This window comes from Pseudophryne corroboree, chromosome 2 (genome assembly GCF_028390025.1).
Source record: "Pseudophryne corroboree isolate aPseCor3 chromosome 2, aPseCor3.hap2, whole genome shotgun sequence".
In the NCBI taxonomy this organism is placed as follows: Eukaryota; Metazoa; Chordata; class Amphibia; order Anura; family Myobatrachidae; genus Pseudophryne; species Pseudophryne corroboree.
Window position 1 is genome coordinate 494565614 of NC_086445.1, and position 24576 is coordinate 494590189.

General features: G+C 44.4%; 2 pseudogenes; one reads left to right on the forward strand and one right to left on the reverse strand.

Annotated features, from left to right (window-relative positions):
- Nucleotides 1-15187: 15187 nt before the first annotated feature.
- LOC135051475 (5S ribosomal RNA) lies at nucleotides 15188-15306 on the reverse strand (annotated as a pseudogene).
- Nucleotides 15307-16711: 1405 nt separating this feature from the next.
- On the forward strand, nucleotides 16712-16830 carry LOC135052035 (5S ribosomal RNA; annotated as a pseudogene).
- Nucleotides 16831-24576: the final 7746 nt, after the last annotated feature.

Sequence of the window (24576 nt, forward strand, 5' to 3'; positions counted from 1 at the left end):
CCCACCTGGCTTCCAGCCAATCCATCATTTAGGTGTGTACCAAGCAAAACATTTATAAATGATACTGTATAACCAGGTAAGGATCTATAATTGTATGTTACTTCCCATTTACACGTACACACAGTGTAATTTTAACATTTACAAAATACAACCCACAAACTGCAATAAAGTAATAAATGTATACAGGGTCGCTGGGTGACTAAGCTAAGCGACACAAGTGGCCGACACAAACACCTGGCCCATCTAGGAGTGGCACTGCAGTGTCAGGCAGGATGGCACTTCAAAAAAATTGTCCCCAAACAGCACATGATGCAAAGAAAAAAAGAGGCGCACCAAGGTCGCTGGGTGACTAAGCTAAGCGACACAAGTGGCCGACACAAACACCTGGCCCATCTAGGAGTGGCACTGCAGTGTCAGGCAGGATGGCACTTCAAAAAAATAGTCCCCAAACAGCACATGATGCAAAGAAAAATTAAAGAAAAAAGAGGTGCAAGATGGAATTGTCCTTGGGCCCTCCCACCCACCCTTATGTTGTATAAACAGGACATGCACACTTTAACGAACCCATCATTTCAGCGACAGGGTCTGCCACACGACTGTGACTGAAATGACTGGTTGGTTTGGGCCCCCACCAAAAAAAGAAGCAATCAATCTCTCCTTGCACAAACTGGCTCTACAGAGGCAAGATGTCCACCTCATCGTCATCCTCCGATTCCTCACCCCTTTCACTGTGTACATCCCCGTCCTCACAGATTATTAATTCGTCCCCACTGGAATCCACCATCTCAGGTCCCTGTGTACTTTCTGGAGGCAATTGCTGCTGGTCAATGTCTCCACGGAGGAATTGATTATAATTCATTTTGATGAACATCATCTTCTCCACATTTTCTGGAAGTAACCTCGTACGCCAATTGCTGACAAGGTGAGCGGCTGCACTAAACACTCTTTCGGAGTACACACTGGAGGGAGGGCAACTTAGGTAGAATAAAGCCAGTTTGTGCAAGGGCCTCCAAATTGCCTCTTTTTCCTGCCAGTATATGTACGGACTGTCTGACGTGCCTACTTGGATGCGGTCACTCATATAATCCTCCACTATTCTTTCAATGGTGAGAGAATCATATGCAGTGACAGTAGACGACATGTCAGTAATCGTTGGCAGGTCCTTCAGTCCGGACCAGATGTCAGCACTCGCTCCAGACTGCCCTGCATCACCGCCAGCGGGTGGGCTCGGAATTCTTAGCCTTTTCCTCGCACCCCCAGTTGCGGGAGAATGTGAAGGAGGAGATGTTGACGGGTCACGTTCCGCTTGACTTGACAATTTTCTCACCAGCAGGTCTTTGAACCTCTGCAGACTTGTGTCTGCTGGAAAGAGAGATACAACGTAGGTTTTAAATCTAGGATCGAGCACGGTGGCCAAAATGTAGTGCTCTGATTTCAACAGATTGACCACCCATGAATCCTGGTTAAGCGAATTAAGGGCTCCATCCACAAGTCCCACATGCCTAGCGGAATCGCTCTGTTTTAGCTCCTCCTTCAATGTCTCCAGCTTCTTCTGCAAAAGCCTGATGAGGCGAATGACCTGACTCAGGCTGGCAGTGTCTGAACTGACTTCACGTGTGGCAAGTTCAAAGGGTTGCAGAACCTTGCACAACGTTGAAATCATTCTCCACTGCGCTTGAGTCAGGTGCATTCCCCCTCCTTTGCCTATATCGTGGGCAGATGTATAGGCTTGAATGGCCTTTTGCTGCTCCTCCATCCTCTGAAGCATATAGAGGGTTGAATTCCACCTCGTTACCACCATTTGCTTCAGATGATGGCAGGGCAGGTTCAGGAATGTTTGGTGGTGTTCCAGTCTTCTGTACGCGGTGGCTGAATGCCGAAAGTGGCCCGCAATTCTTCGGGCCACCGACAGCATCTCTTGCACGCCCCTGTCGTTTTTTAAATAATTCTGCACCACCAAATTCAATGTATGTGCAAAACATGGGACGTGCTGTAATTTGCCCAGATGTAATGCACGCACAATATTGCTGGCGTTGTCCGATATCACAAATCCCCAGGAGAGTCCAATTGGGGTAAGCCATTCTGCGATGATCTTCCTCAGTTTCCGTAAGAGGTTGTCAGCTGTGTGCCTCTTCTGGAAAGCGGTGATACAAAGCGTAGCCTGCCTAGGAACGAGTTGGTGTTTGCGAGATGCTGCTACTGGTGCCGCTGCTGCTGTTCTTGCTGCGGGAGGCAATACATCTACCCAGTGGGCTGTCACAGTCATATAGTCCTGAGTCTGCCCTGCTCCACTTGTCCACATGTCCGTGGTTAAGTGGACATTGGGTACAACTGCATTTTTTAGGACACTGGTGAGTCTTTTTCTGAGGTCTGTGTACATTTTCGGTATCGCCTGCCTAGAGAAATGGAACCTAGATGGTATTTGGTACCGGGGACACAGTACCTCAATCAAGTCTCTAGTTGCCTCTGAATTAACGGTGGATACCGGAACCACGTTTCTCACCGCCCAGGCTGCCAAGGCCTGAGTTATCTGCTTTGCAGCAGGATGACTGCTGTGATATTTCATCTTCCTCGCAAAGGACTATTGGACAGTCAATTGCTTACTGGAAGTAGTACAAGTGGTCTTCCGACTTTCCCTCTGGGATGACGATCGACTCCCAGCAGCTACAACAGCAGCGCCAGCAGCAGTAGGCATTACACTCAAGGATGCATCGGAGGAATCCCAGGCAGGAGAGGACTCGTCAGACTTGCCAGTGACATGGCCTGCAGGACTATTGGCTTTCCTGGGTAAGGAGGAAATTGACACTGAGGGAGTTGGTGGTGTGGTTTGCAGGAGCTTGGTTACAAGAGGAAGGGATTTAGTGGTAAGTGGACTGCTTCCGCTGTCACCCAAAGTTTTTGAACTTGTCACTGACTTATGATGAATGCGCTGCAGGTGACGTATAAGGGAGGATGTTCCTAGGTGGTTAACGTCCTTACCCCTACTTATTACAGCTTGACAAAGGCAACACACGGCTTGACACCTGTTGTCCGCATTTGTGTTGAAATAATTCCACACCGAAGAGCTGATTTTTTTTGTATTTTGACCAGGCATGTCAATGGCCATATTCGTCCCACGGACAACAGGTGTCTCCCCGGGTGCCTGACTTAAACAAACCACCTCACCATCAGAATCCTCCTTGTCAATTTCCTCCCCAGCGCCAGCAACACCCATATCCTCATCCTGGTGTACTTCAACAGTGACATCTTCAATTTGACTATCAGGAACTGGACTGCGGGTGCTCCTTCCAGCACTTGCAGGGGGCGTGCAAATGGTGGAAGGCGCAAGCTCTTCCCGTCCAGTGTTGGGAAGGTCAGGCATCGCAACCGACACAATTGGACTCTCCTTGGGGATTTGTGATTTAGAAGAACGCACAGTTCTTTGCTGTGCTTTTGCCAGCTTAAGTCTTTTCATTTTTTCTAGCGAGAGGATGAGTGCTTCCATCCTCATGTGAAGCTGAACCACTAGCCATGAACATAGGCCAGGGCCTCAGCCGTTCCTTACCACTCCGTGTCGTAAATGGCATATTGGCAAGTTTACGCTTCTCCTCAGACGCTTTTAATTTTGATTTTTGGGTCATTTTACTGAACTTTTGTTTTTTGGATTTTACATGCTCTCTAATGACATTGGGCATCGGCCTTGGCAGACGACGTTGATGTCATTTCATCGTCACGGCCATGACTAGTGGCAGCAGCTTCAGCACGAGGTGGAAGTGGATCTTGATCTTTCCCTATTTTAACCTCCACATATTTGTTCTCCATTTTTTAATGTGTGGAATTATATGCCAGTAACTATCAATAGCAATGGCCTACTACTATATATACTGCGCACAACTGAAATGCACCACAGGTATGGATGGATAGTATACTTGACGACACAGAGGTAGGTAGAGCAGTGGCCTTCCGTACCGTACTGCTATATATACTGGTGGTCACTGTCAGCAAACTGCAAAACTAAAATGCACCACAGGTATAGACTGTAGATGGATAGTATACTTAATGACGACACAGAGGTAGGTACAGCAGTGGCCTTCCGTACCGTACTGCTATATATAGTATACTGGTGGTCACTGTGTCAGCAAACTGCAAAACTAAAATGCACCACAGGTATAGAATGTAGATGGATAGTATACTTAATGATGACACAGAGGTAGGTACAGCAGTGGCCTTCCGTACCATACTGCTATATATAGTATACTGGTGGTCACTGTGTCAGCAAACTGCAAAACTAAAATGCACCACAGGTATAGAATGTAGATGGATAGTATACTTAATGATGACACAGAGGTAGGTACAGCAGTGGCTTTCCGTACCGTACTGCTATATATAGTATACTGGTGGTCACTGTGTCAGCAAACTGCAAAACTAAAATGCACCACAGGTATGGAATGTAGATGGATAGTATACTTAATGACGACACAGAGGTAGGTACAGCAGTGGCCTTCCGTACCGTACTGCTATATATAGTATACTGGTGGTCACTGTGTCAGCAAACTGCAAAACTAAAATGCACCACAGGTATAGAATGTAGATGGATAGTATACTTAATGACGACACAGAGGTAGGTACAGCAGTGGCCTTCCGTACCGTACTGCTATATATAGTATACTGGTGGTCACTGTGTCAGCAAACTGCAAAACTAAAATGCACCACAGGTATAGAATGTAGATGGATAGTATACTTAATGACGACACAGAGGTAGGTACAGCAGTGGCCTTCTGTACCGTACTGCTATATATAGTATACTGGTGGTCACTGTGTCAGCAAACTGCAAAACTAAAATGCACCACAGGTATAGAATGTAGATGGATAGTATACTTAATGACGACACAGAGGTAGGTACAGCAGTGGCCTTCCGTACCGTACTGCTATATATAGTATACTGGTGGTCACTGTGTCAGCAAACTGCAAAACTAAAATGCACCACAGGTATAGAATGTAGATGGATAGTATACTTAATGACGACACAGAGGTAGGTACAGCAGTGGCCTTCCGTACCGTACTGCTATATATAGTATACTGGTGGTCACTGTGTCAGCAAACTGCAAAACTAAAATGCACCACAGGTATAGAATGTAGATGGATAGTATACTTAATGACGACACAGAGGTAGGTACAGCAGTGGCCTTCCGTACCGTACTGCTATATATAGTATACTGGTGGTCACTGTGTCAGCAAACTGCAAAACTAAAATGCACCACAGGTATAGAATGTAGATGGATAGTATACTTAATGATGACACAGAGGTAGGTACAGCAGTGGCTTTCCGTACCGTACTGCTATATATAGTATACTGGTGGTCACTGTGTCAGCAAACTGCAAAACTAAAATGCACCACAGGTATGGAATGTAGATGGATAGTATACTTAATGATGACACAGAGGTAGGTACAGCAGTGGCCTTCCGTACCGTACTGCTATATATAGTATACTGGTGGTCACTGTGTCAGCAAACTGCAAAACTAAAATGCACCACAGGTATAGAATGTAGATGGATAGTATACTTAATGACGACACAGAGGTAGGTACAGCAGTGGCCTTCCGTACCGTACTGCTATATATAGTATACTGGTGGTCACTGTGTCAGCAAACTGCAAAACTAAAATGCACCACAGGTATAGAATGTAGATGGATAGTATACTTAATGACGACACAGAGGTAGGTACAGCAGAGGCCTTCTGTACCGTACTGCTATATATAGTATACTGGTGGTCACTGTGTCAGCAAACTGCAAAACTAAAATGCACCACAGGTATAGAATGTAGATGGATAGTATACTTAATGACGACACAGAGGTAGGTACAGCAGTGGCCTTCCGTACCGTACTGCTATATATAGTATACTGGTGGTCACTGTGTCAGCAAACTGCAAAACTAAAATGCACCACAGGTATAGAATGTAGATGGATAGTATACTTAATGACGACACAGAGGTAGGTACAGCAGTGGCCTTCCGTACCGTACTGCTATATATAGTATACTGGTGGTCACTGTGTCAGCAAACTGCAAAACTAAAATGCACCACAGGTATAGAATGTAGATGGATAGTATACTTAATGACGACACAGAGGTAGGTACAGCAGTGGCCTTCCGTACCGTACTGCTATATATAGTATACTGGTGGTCACTGTGTCAGCAAACTGCAAAACTAAAATGCACCACAGGTATAGAATGTAGATGGATAGTATACTTAATGACGACACAGAGGTAGGTACAGCAGTGGCCTTCCGACCGTACTGCTATATATACTGGTGGTCACTGTGTCAGCAAACTGCACAACTGAAATGCACCACAGGTATAGAATCTAGATGGATAGTATACTTAATGACGACACAGAGGTAAGTACAGCAGTGGCCTACTGTACCGTAATGCCATATATTATATACTGGTGGTCACTGGTCAGCAAAACTCTGCACTGTACTCCTCCTATATAATATTATACTGGTGGTCCCCAGTCCCCACAATAAAGCAGCACACTGAGCACAGATATGGAGTGTTTTTCAGGCAGACAACGTATACTGGTGGTCACTGTCAGCAAAACTCTGCACTGTACTCCTGCTATATAATACAGCTGCTCCCCAGTCCCCACAATTAAGCAGTGTGAGCACAGATATATGCAGCACACTGAGCCCAGATATGGAGCGTTTTTTTCAGGCAGAGAACGGATAACTGGTGGTCACTGATCAGCAAAACTCTGCACTGTACTCCTCCTATATTATACAGCTGCTCCCCAGCCCTCCCCACAATTAAGCAATAGTGCACAATCAAGTTCAACAATAACGGAGAGGATGCCAGCCACGTCCTCTCCCTAACATTTCCAATGCACGAGTGAAAATGGCGGCGACGCGCGGCTGCTTATATAGAATCCGAATCTCCCGAGAATCCAACAGCAGGATGATGACGTTCGGGCGCGATCGGGTTAACCGAGCCATACGGGAGAATCCGAGTATGGCTCGGACCCGTGTAAAAAGGGTGAAGTTCGGGGGGGTTCGGTTTCCGAGAAATCGAACCCGCTTATCACTAAAATGCACCCCCATCTGATAATCCAATATACATTTGTGCAGGACTCACCCTGCTCTGCATGAAGTGCAAGTCCTACCTGCACTCCTGCATCGGGGGCAGACTATGGAGCCTACTCTCTGGCAGTTTGAGGAAAAATTCTGCTCATCTTCAGCCTCCACCATCAGTAGCTCTCCCAGTAGCCATGCTGCTGCTGGCGGCGGAGGCTTGAGATGAGCAGAGCTGTCACCGAACAGCAGCAACAGCAATGGCAGATCTATACTTTTCTATACTTGCAGTTTCAGAGGGAGAGAAGGGTGCCAATGGGGGCCAACAACAAAGGGGAGAGAGAGACCATGGATGGGTGTAAGAAGCAAGATGGGAGCTAGCTATAGAAGTTTAAATAGTGATAGAGAGGTGGACAGAGAGGGGAAAAGAGAAAGGGAAGTAGAGAGAGAGAGGAAGGAAGGCAGAGAGAGAACAATAGGGGGGGGGGATCAAAGAGGAGAGAGGGAGCAGAGAGATGAGAGGGAAGTAGAGAGAGCGGGAGGCAGAGAGAGAGAAAAAATAAGGGTGGTGAAAGAGGAGAGGGTGGCAAAGGGAGAGGTGGGGAGATAGAGGAGGGGAGGAAGGGAGGGCAGAGAGAGACAGAAATGGTGGGGGGCAGAGAGGAGAAGAGAGGCAGAAAAAGAGGATAAATTCAGGGGCAAATAGGGGGGACAGAGAGGGGAGAGACAGTGGCAGAGAGAGAGGAGAGAAAGGCAGAGAAAGAAAGAGAGGAGAGAGTGGCAGAGAGAGGCAGATAGAGGAGAACAGAGAAGGGAGAGACAGTGGCGGAGAGAGAGGCGGAGAGAAGAGAAAAGGCAGAGAAAGAGAGAGAGGAGATAGGCAGGGGGGACAGAGAGGAGAGAGTGGCATAGAGAGTAAGGAGAGAGAGAGGCAGAGAGAGGGGGGACAGAGAGGGGCATATAGACTAGAACAGATAGGGGAGAGAGAGATGGGTAGGTAGGAAAGGGTTAAAGCGCTAAAATGGTCAAATATGAGAGCAAATGGTCACATGAAAATACACATTTATTGAGATAAAATGAACTTAAAATCGATTAAAAATTGGTAACACTGTAGAAAATAAGTACTAAATGCTGGAGGGCACAGTGAAGTGTCCAATCGTTATGTCTCTCCCAGTCCTGATAAGAATGCATAGACAATTCACACCTGTTCCAATAAAGCAGTCCCTTAATAGATATGCTCAAGGTATCCCGTTAATGTTCCATCAGGTATTATAGTTACCACCAGCGATTGTCCAAGGTGTTAAGTGGATAGGCATCCGCAGCGGCTTGTCCCTTGTTAAGCTGTGGGTGTGGGTGATGAGAGAGAGAGGCAGAGAGGAGAAAAGGCAGAGAAAAAGAGGAGAGAGGCGGGGGGAGGGGCAGAGAGGAGAGAGTGGCAGAGAGAGAAGCAGAGAGAGGGGGAACAGAGTGGGGCAGATAGAGGAGAACAGAGAGGGGAGAGACAGTGGCGGAGAGAGAGGCAGAGAGAAGAGAAAAGGCAGAGAAAGAGAGCGAGGAGAGAGGCAGGGGGGCAGAGAGGAGAGAGTGGCAGAGAGAAAGGAGAAAGAGAGAGGCAGAGATAGGGGGGCAGAGAGAGCAAGAGGCAAAGAGGGGGGCAGAGAGGGAGAGAGATGCAGAGATTACACAAAATCTAACAGTCCATACACAAAAAATAAATTAAGGCAGACAACACAGGGCACAGCTGCTGCCACTCTTGAATGTCTGGATAAAGAGATATTTAATTAATATGTATAGAAAAATAAAAAACAATAAACGTGTCCCTCCGCTTACCCTTTTAAAGACTCCAACTGCATGTCATGTAGGTGGGCTGCTTACTAGTGTTGAACCCATCTCCCTCTAATCCTGCTTTGCACTTTCCTCCTTCTTGCTACCCTCACTCAGTGCTGATAGAGACAAACAGACTGGAGCTTGTCGATAATGGGTCTCTACAGTGTGGAGCAGATGGAGCTCACCCAGAACTTCCTCGATAGAAGCTCAGACATAATGCCAGACCCACTCTGCTACAACATGCCGGCCACCCAGAATCTGTAAAGAGCAGGGGGCAAGGCTGCTGTACAGTCGGCCTCCAAGATTGCCGGGAAGTGCAGAGCTGTGGTGGGGGGTGTTACTGGCCAGATGCCATCCCGACTATGGCTGCCTGTATCTGGTCGCAGTGCTACTCATCCTCCTGCCCATAGCTGCAGTATCAGGAGGAAACAATGGCACTGTGGCTGTGTTTTACGGGGCGAGGGTGGATGGATGGATCTGCCACTGAATGCCAGAGCTAGGTAGGAGCAGCTCCAAGCAGGGGGGCCTGGAGATATAGAAGGGCCCTAGATTACTGACCCCCATGTGCCCCCTCTTAATCCAGCTCTGGGGACAGGGACATGAGAGTGGGGATAGACAGGGCAGGGCCACGATAGAATTATGGAGGAGGTGGTGCTGCATAGTGGAAGTAAAACTACGGACAGCAGGATGATCTCATTACTCCCCAAGCCCCCACGTGCTGACATCACAGCAGCACTTACCTCCAAAGAGATGCGGGGACAGGTGAAAGGGCAGCTGGGAACCACCTCTGCTGTGCTGCTGCCAGATATCCTCATTCCGGAATGCTGATCCAAGCCTGCCTGTGGATCCGGAGACTAAGGCTGGAGGTGTGTGCTCAGCACCTCCAGTGCTGCCTTCAGTCGCCGAAGGGTGCCACTGTGAATATGGGTACCTGGCCAGCGGGATAGGATGAGAATGCAGCTACAACCGCGGAGCCACTGATGGGATGTCCGCAACACTGCCAGGCTGCTGCTTTCTATCCACCCAGCCCAGCACACGCATGGTCGGATGCTGTCGGCCCGCCTCCTCCTACCCAGAAGTAAACGGAATGGCCGGAGGCCTGTAACCAGAAAAATGTTACTAAGAAAGCTCACTTTAACCCAGAGACGCCAGACAGGGGTTAAAGTGGACAGGCAATATGGTGAAAAATCAGCGCGCCCCTTTGAGGGTGGCACCTTGTTCGGACGCGTGTGTCGAACGTGCCTTGAGCTGTCCCTATACCAACACTTAGATAACATTCATACTCACACATGCACAAATAATGAGCATACTCACCCAACAATAAAACAAACACACACACACACACACACACACACACACACACACACACACACACACACACACACACACACACACCTTTTATTGATACAGACTGGAATGATTGTCCATATAATATAGCTGTAATTCTCCAGGTTAGATCAATGTACATGTGATAACAATATTCAGTAAGATAAGAGATGTATAATTGATAAGAAGTTTTAAAACTTGTAGGGTAAGAGCAGACTTAACACAGACTGTCAACATCTAATACGGTAGCATCTAGTTTGCCTTCGTGGAGAGGACCTTTCCCATAACATACCTCCCAACTGTCCCGATTTTCGAGGGACAGTCTCATTTTTTGGGTCTGTTCCGCTGTCCTACCCGCGGGCAGCAGTGTCCCACGGTAGCGGGGGCAGTTGGGAGGAACCTGTCAATCACTGCTCTGCCTAGCAGAGCAGCGTTGAATAGATGCTGTGCACATGCACATTCAATGGAGACAGAGGAGATGGGGTATACCAGCAGCTCACAGAGCGCTGGACATGCCCCCTTAGTGCCGAAAAACGGGGGGCATGATCAGCGATCTTGGTACCGCCGCTAAGCCACACCCCTTTTGAATAGGCCGCACCCCTTTTGTGTGCGCATATCTAAAGTGTCCCTCTTTACTGAAATGAAATGTTGGGAGGTATGCCATAAGCCCCTGGGTCAATGTCACAAACTATTTGGAATAGTAACCTGTGTCAAGGGAAGCAAAGCGAGACACTGAGCCTGAAGCGTGGCGAGCGATGCAAGCCCACGAGGATCCAATGGTGCATGGATAAAATGAAGTAACCTCAAACGAACGGAGAATGGATAAAACATTTAGGTGCTGTAAGGGCGGAAGTTATCTACTGCCCTCTCGTTATGTCACTTCTTAGTCCTGATCACAAAGAGAAAATATACACAGCCCATCTAATACACAGCTTAACTGAGCAGAGAATAAAATGGAGGATTGTACCCTTTCACCTGTCACATGGCAAAAGGCAGCTAAGCATAGGCAAACAAATACAGTTTTGCACAGAATAGGGTAGACTTAGCTAGCAGAGTTCAGAGCATTTAACTTGTCACATAGGATCACTAACAGGACAACACAATATAACAATAGAAGTGCTGTGTTTCCAGTACACTCCCTGGGGTATATTTACAAAGATTCGTGTTTTGGCCGTTTTGAAGGGTGTTTGAACTCGAATGGTATCGGGTGCATTTTACTGCAACTTTTTGAATCCTGATACGATCATTTACTAAGCTGCCGAGTTTTGCACAATCGTTTTTTCCGATGTCGATGTGATTCGTAATATCAGGCAGTGTTTTAATGGAGCGATGAGTAAAACACTGCCTGACAAAACACAAGGAATCCCGGACGGATCTGTGAGATCCGTGCAGGGCTTCATTGTGTACCTTAAAAAGTTGCTTAAAGTATTAAAAAATCTGAAAAAAATTGCATGGGGTCCCCCCTCCTAAGCACAACCAGCCTCGGGCTCTTTGAGCCGGTCCTGGTTGGAAAAATATGGGGGGGGAAATGACAGGGGTTCCCCCATATTTAATCAACCAGCACTGGGCTCTGCGCCTTGTCCTGGTTCCAAAAATATGGGGGACAAAAAGCGTAGGGGTCCCCCGTATTTTTGAAACCAGCACCGGGCTCCACTAGCCAGGTACATAATGCCACAGCCGGGGGACACTTTTATACTGGTCCCTGCGGCCCTGGCATTACATACCCAACTAGTCACCCCTGGCCGGGGTACCCTGGAGGAGTGGGAACCCCTTAAATCAAGGGGTCCCCCCCTCCAGCCACCCAAGGGCCAGGGGTGAAGCCCGAGGCTGTCCCCCCCATCCAAGGGCGGCGGATTGGGGGCTGATAGCCTTTTGAAAAAATGTGAATATTGTTTCTTGTAGCAGTACTACAAGTCCCAGCAAGCCTCCCCCGCAAGCTGGTACTTGGAGAACCACAAGTACCAGCATGCGGTGGAAAACCGGGCCCGCTGGTACCTGTAGTACTACTACTAAAAAAATACCCCCAAAAAAACAGGACACACACACCGTGAAAGTATAAGTTTATAACATACATGCACACCTCCATACATCCATACTTACCTATTTTCCCACGAGGCACGGTCCTCTTCTCCATGTAGAATCCTTGGGGTACCTGTGAAAAAAATTATACTCACAGAATCCAGTGTAGAATCAGACCTTTGTATAATCCACGTACTTGGCAAAATAATAAAACGGAAACCCGACCACGCACTGAAAGGGGTCACATGTTTACACATGGGACCCCTTTCCCCGACTGCCAGGACCCCCCCTGACTCCTGTCAAAGAGGGTCCCTTCAGCCAATCAGGGAGCGCCATGTCGTGGTACTCTCCTGATTGGCTGTGTGCTCCTGTATTGTCTGTGAGGCAGCACACGGCAGAGATACAATGTTGCGCCTATGCGCTCCATTGTAGCCAATGGTGGGAACTTTGCGGTCAGCGGTGAGGTTACTTTCGGTCAACCGCTGACCGCAAAGTTCCCACCATTGGCTACAATGGATCGCATAGGCGCAACATTGTATCTCTGCCGTGTGCTGCCTCACAGACACTACAGGAGCACACAGCCAATCAGGAGAGTGCCACGACATGGCGCTCCCTGATTGGCTGAAGGGACCCTCTTTGACAGGAGTCAGGGGGGGTCCTGGCAGTCGGGGAAAGGGGTCCCATGTGTAAACATGTGACCCCTTTCAGTGCGTGGTCGGGTTTCCGTTTTATTATTTTGCCAAGTACGTGGATTATACAAAGGTCTGATTCTACACTGGATTCTGTGAGTATCATTTTTTTCACAGGTACCCCAAGGATTCTACATGGAGAAGAGGACCGAGCCTCGTGGGAACATAGGTAAGTATGTATGTATGTATGGAGGTGTGCATGTATGTAATAAACTTATACTTTCACGGTGTGTGTGTGTCCTGTTTTTTGGGGGGTATTTTTTTAGCAGTAGTACTACAGGTACCAGCGGGCCCGGTTTTCCACCGCATGCTGGTACTTGTGGTTCTCCAAGTACCAGCTTGCGGGGAGGCTTGCTGGGACTTGTAGTACTGCTACTAAAAACAATATTCACATTTTTCAAAAGGCTATCAGCCCCCCATCCACCGCCCTTGGATGGGGGGACAGCCTCGGGCTTCACCCCTGGCCCTTGGGTGGCTGGAGGGGGGGGGGGGCCTTGATTTAAGGGATTCCCACTCCTCCAGGGTACCCCGGCCAGGGGTGACTAGTTGGGTATGTAATGCCAGGGCCGCAGGGACCAGTATAAAAGTGTCCCCCGGCTGTGGCATTATGTACCTGGTTAGTGGAGCCCGGTGCTGGTTTCAAAAATATGGGGGACCCCTACGCTTTTTGTCCCCCGTATTTTTGGAACCAGGACCAGGCGCAGAGCCCGGTGCTGGTTGATTAAATATGGGGGAACCCCTGTCATTTCCCCCCCCCCCCATATTTTTCCAACCAGGACCGGCTCAAAGAGCCCGAGGCTGGTTATGCTTAGGAGGGGGGACCCCACGCAATTTTTTTTCCAGTTTTTACACTAAACAGACCCTTTCCCATAGATAGCCATGCACAGATCTCACTGATCCGTACATGGTTATCCAAACTCGACTGGAAAAAGCAGGTCTATTTTTTTGCTGCTTTTTTTAACGAATCGGAAAAAAAACAGACCCGCCCTTGAGCACTCAGAAACTAACACCCAAATACGAATGAATAGTGAATGCCCGTATTGTATGAAATAACAGCCGTGTTTGACCGATGGTCTATTCATTCGTATTTCGGAACTTTGCAAATCAAACCATTACGAATAGTCCAAACACTGCCGAGATTGGTGCTTAGTGAATTCCCGGATTGGGACTTAGAAAAAAAAACACAAAACGGACAAACTCGAATTCTTAGTAAATATTGGCCCCTGTCTGATATCTGTAGATATCACTATTGAACTATGCAAACACATAAGAGCAAGAAAAACAGAATCATTGCAATGCATGCATAACAATTATACAAGATCCTGATGAGACATAGAAGCACAGTCTCTGTAACTGGTCTGATGAATGTCTTAGCAGTTCCATCTTTAATTACCTTGACTGCTACTTTACAAATCTTTCCATCTCCGCTGGGAAAGTTTGTGACAATTAGTCCCATTGGCCACTCATTTCGATTGACCTGCTTGTCTTTAAGTAGTACAAGGTCTTTTTCTTGCAAGTTAGTACAGTTAGATTGCCATTTACAACAATTTTGAAGAGTAGTTAGGTACTCACGCTTCCAATGATTCCAAAAGGTATTGGCAAGACAAAAGTTTCCAGATGGAATGGGGGATACACCAGACTTTGTGTAAGAAGTTTGGCTGGAGTCAAGATGACTGGCATCTCTGGATCAGTACAAATTGGTACAAGAGGTCTTACGTTGATAATAGCTGAAACTTCTGCTAAGAAAGTAGTCAAGTACTGACAAGGGGAGAGAGAGAAAGCTCTTGTGTGGGTGCACTCTTATGAAAAGAAGAAAAATTCTTCAATTGGAAAAAAGATTTTTTTAAAACATATATTTATTAATCACAATTAAAACAGTTACCCATCTAAGATCCGGAAAATGTGTAAGATAAAAAGGAAAGAAGTGTGAAAAAATATTATGAATGTTCTGGTCTGTTAATCACGAGAGAAAGATTAGAAAGGCTGCAGACACTTAATAGTCTGACACCCATTTCTCCTGACCAGTACAGATGTTCTGTATTGATGGGACCGGAAAAAGAGGTCAGTATAAGTATTGTGTCTTAGAAAGACCACTTAGATTAGGTCAATACTGTACACTTTACTTGTCGCCCATGAAACCATATGGCACATGTTAGGAATGTATATCATGATATCCTGACGCTAGGGAAAATATAAGAAAAGAGTATGAGAAAGAAGGAAAATACAATTAGTGGTGATACTGCTGTTGGTGTCCACCCTTCAGAAGAAGGGGAATAGTTCCTACCCTACAACACCGGGTATTCCCAGGGAGTCTCCTCTCAAGGTACTGACCGAGCCCGACGCTGTTTGGCTTCCAAGATCGGACGAGATCGGGCATAGGCAGCGTGGTATGATAGTAGAGAGGCTATCTACCAATGAGAGTGCACCTATATATGAAATGGAAGATTTGAGAAAGATAACCCATACAGTGCGTGGATCTGCTTTCCACGTTAGACAGGGTAAAACAACTGTCACTCAGTGGCGTTGTGTACCCTAGATCGAGGATGACAGTCCACTGGAAAGTAGTAAGCTAGGAAGAGAGTAAAGTATACAGATTGGAACCTATGGGGTTGGGTAGGTGGTTGGTATCCAGAGAGAGATAACAGATGAAGATATAAAGCGTCAGGTGGGTTCGTGAACAAAATATAAGTTAAATATACATTCTTATTGTGCATAGACATCTATGAGTACTGTGGCAAAAAATCATTACTTGGACATAAATACACAAACAAATTAAACATACATAAAGTGTGACATACTGCATAAAGCAGGTGTGGTCAGGCAGTGTAAAGGGAGTAGAATTGCCCTGTAATCACTAGGATTAGTGAACTATATTATGCACAGAAAATTCTGACTGCCTGGTCTGACATGCCAAGTAAAGATAAGTGCCTATAGAGAGAAATTTCGCAAAAATGATAAGAGACTTCTGTTGAAAATAAGAACAAATATACTCATAAGGTCAAATTCAAAAGGCAGGGGGTGACAAATCAAGCCTCCATGGGAAGGTCCCGCTGTAGAATCCTGTGGAAAACGCGTTTCGCCCGTGGGCTTGTTCACTTCCGAGATCCCGGAAGTGAACAAGCCCACGGGCAAAACACGTTTTCCACAGGATTCTACAGCGGGACCTTCCCATGGAGGCTTGATTTGTCACCCCCTGCCTTTTGAATTTGACCCTATGAGTATATTTGTTCTTATTTTCAACAGAAGTCTCTTATCATTTTTGCGAAATTTCTCTCTATAGGCACTTATCTTTACTTGGCATGTCAGACCAGGCAGTCAGAATTTTCTGTGCATAATATAGTTCACTAATCCTAGTGATTACAGGGCAATTCTACTCCCTTTACACTGGATGACCACACCTGCTTTATGCAGTATGTCACACTTTATGTATGTTCAATTTGTTTGTGTATTTATGTCCAAGTATTGATTTTTTGCCACCGTACTCATAGATGTCTATGCACAATAAGAATGTATATTTAACTTATATTTTGTTCACGAACCCACCTGACGCTTTATATCTTCATCTGTTATCTCTCTCTGGATACCAACCACCTACCCAACCCCAGGGTTCCAATCTGTATACTTTATTCTCTTCCTAGCTTACTACTTTCCAGTGGACTCTCATCCTCAATCCAGGGTACACAACGCCACTGAGTGACAGTTGTTTTACCCTGACTAACGTGGAAAGCAGATCCACGCACTGTATGGGTTATCTTTCTCAAATCTTCCATTTCATATATAGGTGCACTCTCATTGGTAGATAGCCTCTCTACTATCATACCACGCTGCCTATGCCCGATCTCGTCCGATCTTGGAAGCCAAACAGCGTCAGGCTGGGTCAGTACCCTGAGAGGAGACTCCCTGGGAATACCCGGTGTTGTAGGGTAGGAACTATTCCCCTTCTTCTGAAGGGTGGACACCAACAGCAGTATCACCACTAATTGTATTTTCCTTCTTTCTCATACCCTTTTCTTATATTTTCCCTAGCGTCAGGATATCATGATATACATTCCTAACATGTGCCATACGGTTTCATGGGCAACAAGTAAAGTGTACAGTATTGACCTAATCTAAGTGGTCTTTCTAAGACACAATACTTATACTGACCTCCTTTTCCGGTCCCATCAATACAGAACATCTGTACTGGTCAGGAGAAACGGGTGTCAGACTATTAAGTGTCTGCAGCCTTTCTAATCTTTCTCTCGTGATTAACAGACCAGAACATTCATAATATTTTTTCACACTTCTTTCCTTTTTATCTTACACATTTTCCGGATCGTAGATGGGTAATTGTTTTAATTGTGATTAATAAATATATGTTTTAAAAAAATCTTTTTTCCAATTGAAGAATTTTTCTTCTTTTCATAAGAGTGCGCCCACACAAGAGCTTTCTCTCTCTCCCCTTGTCAGTACTTGTACTTTCTAGCTCTGGGCGCACCACCAACAGGGACTATAATTGAAAGGTTTTATTTTCCTTTCCAACAATTGTAATTGTCCACTTTTGGTTTTCTACTATCTGTTACAACTTATCATATACCAGTGCCCAGTCGCTCTTTCTTTCTGATACGAAGAAAGTAGTCAAGTCAAGTCTTACGCGTGTCGTTCTCATTGAAAAGCATTCAAAACTATGTACACCAAGCTGATCCAAACAGTAGTAACGAACACCGTAGTTACTTGTGGGTGAAGCTCTGCTATTTCTGCTGCCAGTACAGCCCCACACAGTTGAAGTTTCGGAATAATGTGTTGAGGTTGTGGTGCCAACTTAGACTTGCCTAGAATGAACCCAACCTGGCAACCTCCGTTAGGATCTGTCACCTTTAGATAAGCAACTGCAGCTATGGCCTTTGTTGAGGCATCTGAGAAAATACAAATTTCCTTGCAGTTTGATGCAATAAGTGATATAGACATGTAGCAACTTGGAACTTGTATTTGTTCTAGGGAACATAAGGATTCCTTCTACATCTCCCATTCCTGTTTCCTTCCTAATGGTATTGGTGCATTCCAGTCTTGTGACTCTATCAAAAGCTCCCTTAGCAAAAACTTCCCTTGTATTGTTACTGGAACTACGAACCCAAGTGGGTCATAGAGACTATTGACAGGATACCACTTCGGGTGTAAGGTCTTTAATCTGTTGATACTTGAAATGTAAAGGTGTCTGTCTTGATATCCAAACTTATTCCTAGGCTGTGCTGAATTGGAGGCGTAGCAACACCTAGATCTAAGTTCTTTAAATCCTTTGCATAATCTTCCAAGTTGAATGCCTTCATAACTCGGGTACTGTACGAAACTATTTTGTGAAGTCTCAAATTAGCAACAATTAACATCGCTTGAGCTCTTTTGAGTAGATGTACAGCTTCATCTTCAGTAGGCAGGGATTTAAGTCCGTCGTCCACATAAAAGTCCTTCTCAATACATTGCCTTGTATCAGCGCCATATTCCATTTCTCCCTCTTCAGCTGTTCTTCTAAGTCCGTAGGTAGCCACTGCAGGTGAAGGATTATTACCAAAAACATGCACTTTCATTCGGTATTTAATGACTTTATCGCGTACATTGTTATTGTGGTACCACAGGAACCTTAAATACTTTCTATTGTCTTCTCTAACAACAAAGCAGTAGAACATCTGTTGGATATTTGCTGTTATAGTGACACGTTCTTTCCTGAAGCATATTAACACTCCCAGGAGGTTGTTTGTAAGATCTGGTCCAGTGAGGAGGACATTGTTCAACCTAGTACCTTGAAATGCAGCACTTGAGTCAAACACCACCCTTATCTGACCTGGCTTTCATGGCTGGTACACTCCAAAGATTGGAAGATACCAACATTCTTCACCCTTTTCAAGTGGAGGAGCTTGTTCTGCATGGCTGTTGTCAAATATGTTTTCATAAAGGCTAAAAAATGCTCCTTCATTTCTAAATTATTTTCCAAGTTATGCCTCAGTGAGTTGAATCTTGCAAGAATTTTTTTCCCTTATTGTTGGGAAGACAACATCTGGATGAACGAAATGGGAGTGCGGCAACTCAACTATTTGATTCATCTTTGAAGAATTCTTTGTCCATAATTCTTAGAAATTCCTTGTCTTCCATTGAAGGTGCAGTTTTATTGTCATCCTTTGTTGCCTGGAACACAGTATCACCAAGACCTTCACCACCCTTCTCAGATGTAACATAGTAATATAGTAACATAGTTAATGAGGTTGAAAAGAGGCAAATGACCATCTAGTTCAACCTGTATTCTGTATTAAGCCGAGTTCATTGTAATGTTCCTGTTGAAGTAAAGTTTTATGTCTAGTTATCAACTATACATCATGTTCCTCCCAGATTATCAATGTCAATATTTTAAATGCTATAACCTTGGATATCTTTTTCAGTCAGAAATTTATCCAATCCGTTTTTAAATGCATTAACAGAGTCCGCCATTAATACCTTCTCTGGCAGGGAATTTCAAATCCTTATTGCCCTAACAGTGAAGTACCCCTTCCTATGTTGCGTACGGTATTTTCTCTTTTAATAAACAATTCCTCTAACTCTTTGTAGTGTCCCTTTACATATTTGAAGATATTAATAATGTCTCCTCTAAGACGCCTCTTTTCCAGTGTATACATATTCAACCTAGTAAGTTTTTCCTCGTAATCCAATCCCTTTAACCCTTTAATCAATTTCGTAGCTCGCCTTTGAACCTTTTCGAGTTCGCAAGATATCTTTTTTATAATGTGGTGCCCAAAATTGAACACAACGTACCAATGATTTGTACAGTGGCAGGATTACACTCTCATCCCTTGTTTCAATTCCCCGTTATAACTTTGCATTTTTCTATATTGAACCTCATTCTCCATTTAGACGCCCAGATTTCAAGTTAAGATAAGTCATTCTGTAGAGCCTCCACATCTATTTCCGAATTAATTACCCTACAAAGTTTAGTATCATCTGCAAAGATTACCACTGTGCTTTCCAAGTCTATTTCTAGGTCATTGATAAATATGTTGAACAGTAGTGGCCCGAGTACGGACCCTTGAGGTATACTGTCCTCCAGCTGGTGCCCAGCTGGAGGACATCCCATTGACCACTACTCGCTGTACCCTGTTATCCAGCCAGTTACGTATCCATGTACAAACAGTTTCTCCTAAGCCAAGCTCCTTTAATTTGATGATCAGTCTCCTGTGAGGCACTATATCGAAGGCTTTTGCAAAATCTAAATAGACCACCTCCACCGCTTTTCCCTGGTCAAGATTGTCGCTCACTTCCTCATAGAAGCTAATTAAGTTAGTTTGACATGATCTGTCCCTCACAAACCCATGCTGGTTCTTGCTAATAATCTTAGCGGTCTGCAGATACTCATGTATGCCATTCCTTAAAATTCCTTCCAATATTTTCCCCACTATAGATGTCAAACTAACTGGTCTGTAATTACCTGGATGATTTTTAGATTCCTTTTTAAATAATGGCACTTCCTCAGCTATACGCCAATACTTCGGTACCATGTCTGATCTTATTGAACTATTAAAAATCAAGTATAGGGGTCTTGCTAGTTGTGACCTAAGCTCCATAAGAACCCTCGGGTGAAGTCCATCTGGGCCAGGTGATTTATTAATCTTAATTTTGCTTTGTCGCTACCAGACTACTTCTTCACTTAAACAAGTATCTAGCCATGAATCATTGCTGTCACTATTGTCATGCACTACTCCCTCCGTCAATTCTTCTCTGGTGAACACTGATGAAAAAAATTTGTTCAGTATTTCCGCTTTTATTTCATCATCATTTATCAATACTCCAAATTCATCTTTTATTGGACCTACATTCTACTTTTTTAACCTTGTACTGTTTACATATTTAAAATACTTTTTAGGATTGGTTTTGCTCTCCGTAGTGATTTACTTTTCGTTTTAAATTTTAGCTGCTCTTATTGCTTTTTTTGCATTTTTTATTGCATTCCTTGTAGTACTGGAATGACTCCTCCTTTCCATTAGATTTAAATGCTTTGAAAGCACGCTTCTTTTTATCCATTTCTTCATTGACCTACTTAAGCTACATCGGTTTGAGTTTGGTACTCCTGCATTTACTGCCCATTGAAATGAATTGGTGAATATTGCTATCTAGTAACTATTTTAAAGCATCCCACATTTCTGTAGTGTTCTTGCCATGAAACAAAACTTCCCAGTCAATGCTGTTTAGTGCACTTCTCAGCATACTGAAGTTAGCCTTCCTAAAGTTAAATGTTTTCGTTTATCCCTTGTAGTGATGTTTCTTGAAACTGATGTCGATTGTGATCATATAGTGATCACTGTTACCCAAGGTCTCCCCAACTTTAGTGCTTGATATAATGTCCACATTATTAGTAATTACTAGATCCAGAGTAGTTTTACCTCTAGTTGGGTCCTCGACTAATTGAGACAAGTAGTGATCCTTTAACGTACTGTATTTAAAAACCTGTTGCCCCTAGCTTTAACACATGAATCGTTACTCCAGTTTATATCAGGATAATTAAAATCCCCAATCACTAGGATGTCTCCCAATCCTGCAGCCTTTTCAATTTGCTGCAAGAGTTATTCTTCCTCATGTATGCTAATATCTGGCTGTTTGTAACATGTACCTATGAATAGTTTTTTTGCATCAATACTCCCACTTGAGATTTCAACCCATAGTGACTCCACATTATCTCCAGTCCCCTCGTAAATAACCGCCTTTAAGTATGGTTTAAGAGATGGTTTAACATAAATACATACACCTCCTCCTCTTTTGTTAGCCCTATCCCTCCTGAAAAGAGAATACCCCTCCAAGTTTGCAACCCAATCGTGAGAGTCATCCCACCATGTTTCCGTAATACCTATAATATCATACTGAGACTTTGATGCTAACAATTCCAATTCCCCCATTTTACCCACTAGGCTTCTTGCGTTCGCAAGCATACATTTTAGTTTAGTGTTTCCCTTGTCCATGTGTTTTTTAAGGGTATCCTATCATTGTTTACAAGTGCCTCCCTAGAGTTACTCTTACTGACAGTTCTTCTCACTCTCTCTCCTCCCCATGATACTTACTATTCCTTTTGATCCAACCATTTAGTCCTTCTAAACTCTCCGCCCCGACATAAGTATTTTCCCTTATGTTACTTACATCATTTTCCCTTATGCTACTTACATCAATTTCAATATGCTGTAATGATGAACCACAATTGTTGTTAGTTAATGTTTTGCCAATACCTTTGTTAATACCCTTTTTAGTACCCATGTAAGTACCCTTGCTGGCTGCACTTTCCCTTCCCCCCCTTCTCCACCCCCATTTAGTTCACTACCACCATCCTTACTATTCTCACTGCATGACCCATAGTTTCTAGGTAAACCCTCCCCCCAGGCACCTAGTTTAAAAGCTCCTCCAACCTTCCACCCAGCACTGCAGCCCCCTCCTTATTCAGGTGCAATCCACCGCAACAAAAAAGATGGCGCCTGACTGAGAAGTCTGCCCAGTGTTCCAGAAACACAAACCCCTCCTTCCTACACTAGTTTCTAAGCCACACATTTACCCAATCTCCCTCTGCCTCCCTGGGCTAGTGCGTGGCACAGGTAATATTTCAGTGAATATTACCTTAGATGTCCTTGCCTTTAGTTTCTGGCCTAAATCCCTATAATCTTTCTTAAGGAAATCCCACCTACCACTAACTTTGTCATTGGTGCCAACATGCACCAAGACCGCTGGATCCTTCCCAGCCCCTCCCAACAATCTTTCTACCCAGTCCACGATGTGTATGATTCACTTGACCTTGTTGAACTGTTCTGGTAAGACTTTCTTTTATAAAGAAGTGATTAGGGCATGGTTCAAATAGGGATACATGACCATTAGTCAACACTTTTGTTTTGAAGGCATTGACATTGTCTGGTCTGCGCACCTTGTTGATACAAACGTCACCCATTATCACCCATCCTAAGTCGAGTCTTTGGGCATAAGGTGCATTGTGAGGGCCACTGCGTTGTTAACGAACTTTGTGTACCCTCAACATGTCTCTGCCGAGCAGAAGAATTTGAGCGCCATCATCCAATGGTGGGATGTTATCAGCAATAGCTCTCAAGTGAGGTTGATGACATGCAACGTCAGGTGTAGGGATCTCACTCTTGTTGATTTGCAATTGATCACTCTATAAGTGTAGGAAGAGGAAGTTTTAGGCTTCCATACACAGTCTTATTATGTATCCATATGCTCTTCTTCCTAATGCATCTTTTGTCCTGCCACATGTGTTAAGTGTGTATGGAGTAGGGTTCTCCCCTATGTTAAATAGGTCAAAGAACTCTGACTCAGCTAAAAGTCTATTACTTTGATCATCCAAAAAGGCATATATTCTGACAGATGTTTCAGGATGTCCTTTGAGATATACCTTGACCAGGCATATTTTTGAACAGGATCGACTGCTATCACCTTCTTTGCACACCTCAGTACATGAAGATGTGACCAAAGTTTCCATCTTTTCACCTTCTTCTCCCCGCCGTTCTATGACACAGGACTGTGGGTGTTGGCAGAGTTTGGTTTAAAGGTGTCTGGTTGATTTGGGCTAAAGGTATCTGGGTGTAAATCAGTTACATGTTTCTCGCTGTCACACTCCAAACATTTAATTATAGATTTACAGTCTCTAGAGAGGTGATTTGTAGAAGAACAGCATCAGAAACAGATTCCAAAGTTTTTAAGTAGATTCTTTCTCTCTTCTAAAGGTTTCTCTCTGAAAGTACAACATTTCTTAAGAGGGTGTGGTGTCTTGTGCATTGGGCATTGTCTATTTGGATCCTCTACTTTATTACCTGTGGAGAAAGGAGAAGTCGCAAGTGTGTTCATCTCCATCTTTTATACTGAAATAGGTGTTCTAGAGTTATCGTACCTCTTCACAGTTCTTTCACCCTTTGGATAACCAGGATTGGCTGTAGTTTGGGCGTTAAAGGCAAAACTTGGATCGTTTCTTGTTTTTGCTAAACTCCGTATGAAATTTGAAAAGAATGAGAAGGGAAGAAAAGCCACTTGATTTTCTTCCTTGTACTCTGAGCCTTGGAAAGTCCATTTTTCTTGTATGTGTCAAAGTCAAAAATATTACATAGAGAGAATGTACAGACTCCACACATAATGAGTCGCTACGTTTGCAAATACGCGCAGCGAGCACAGCAATATATGGTAACATAAGCATTTACACAGACATGCCACAGAGATAGATTCGACACATATTTCATACAGCACATAATTTGAACATCTCAAGCGCCAGACATCATAATGTTTTAATTATATAATGGAGTAATGTCATGTATGTGTATTATTGGAGCAGAGCAAGATGGACATGTCATGTTTGGTGTCACAGTAACCAGATTAATGTGTAGATTCATTTGATGCTTGTTATTAAGTTGTAGCACATTGCTATGAGTAGTTATGATTAAATGTATGAAAGCTAAAGTCACTCTTATTAGAACAATGGACATTCCAAGCATGTGATGGACAGGAAACTCATGCCAGCCCTTTTGATGTCTTCAAGGCTGAATCATGTTTGCATATGAACCGATCAGTGACTCATCATGAATGAGAAAGTACCCTCCCCTAGACTAGTCTGTGCACTCCCCTAAAACTACACAGTGTATTGCTGAAGAGACACACAGAAGCGTGCCTTTTTCCC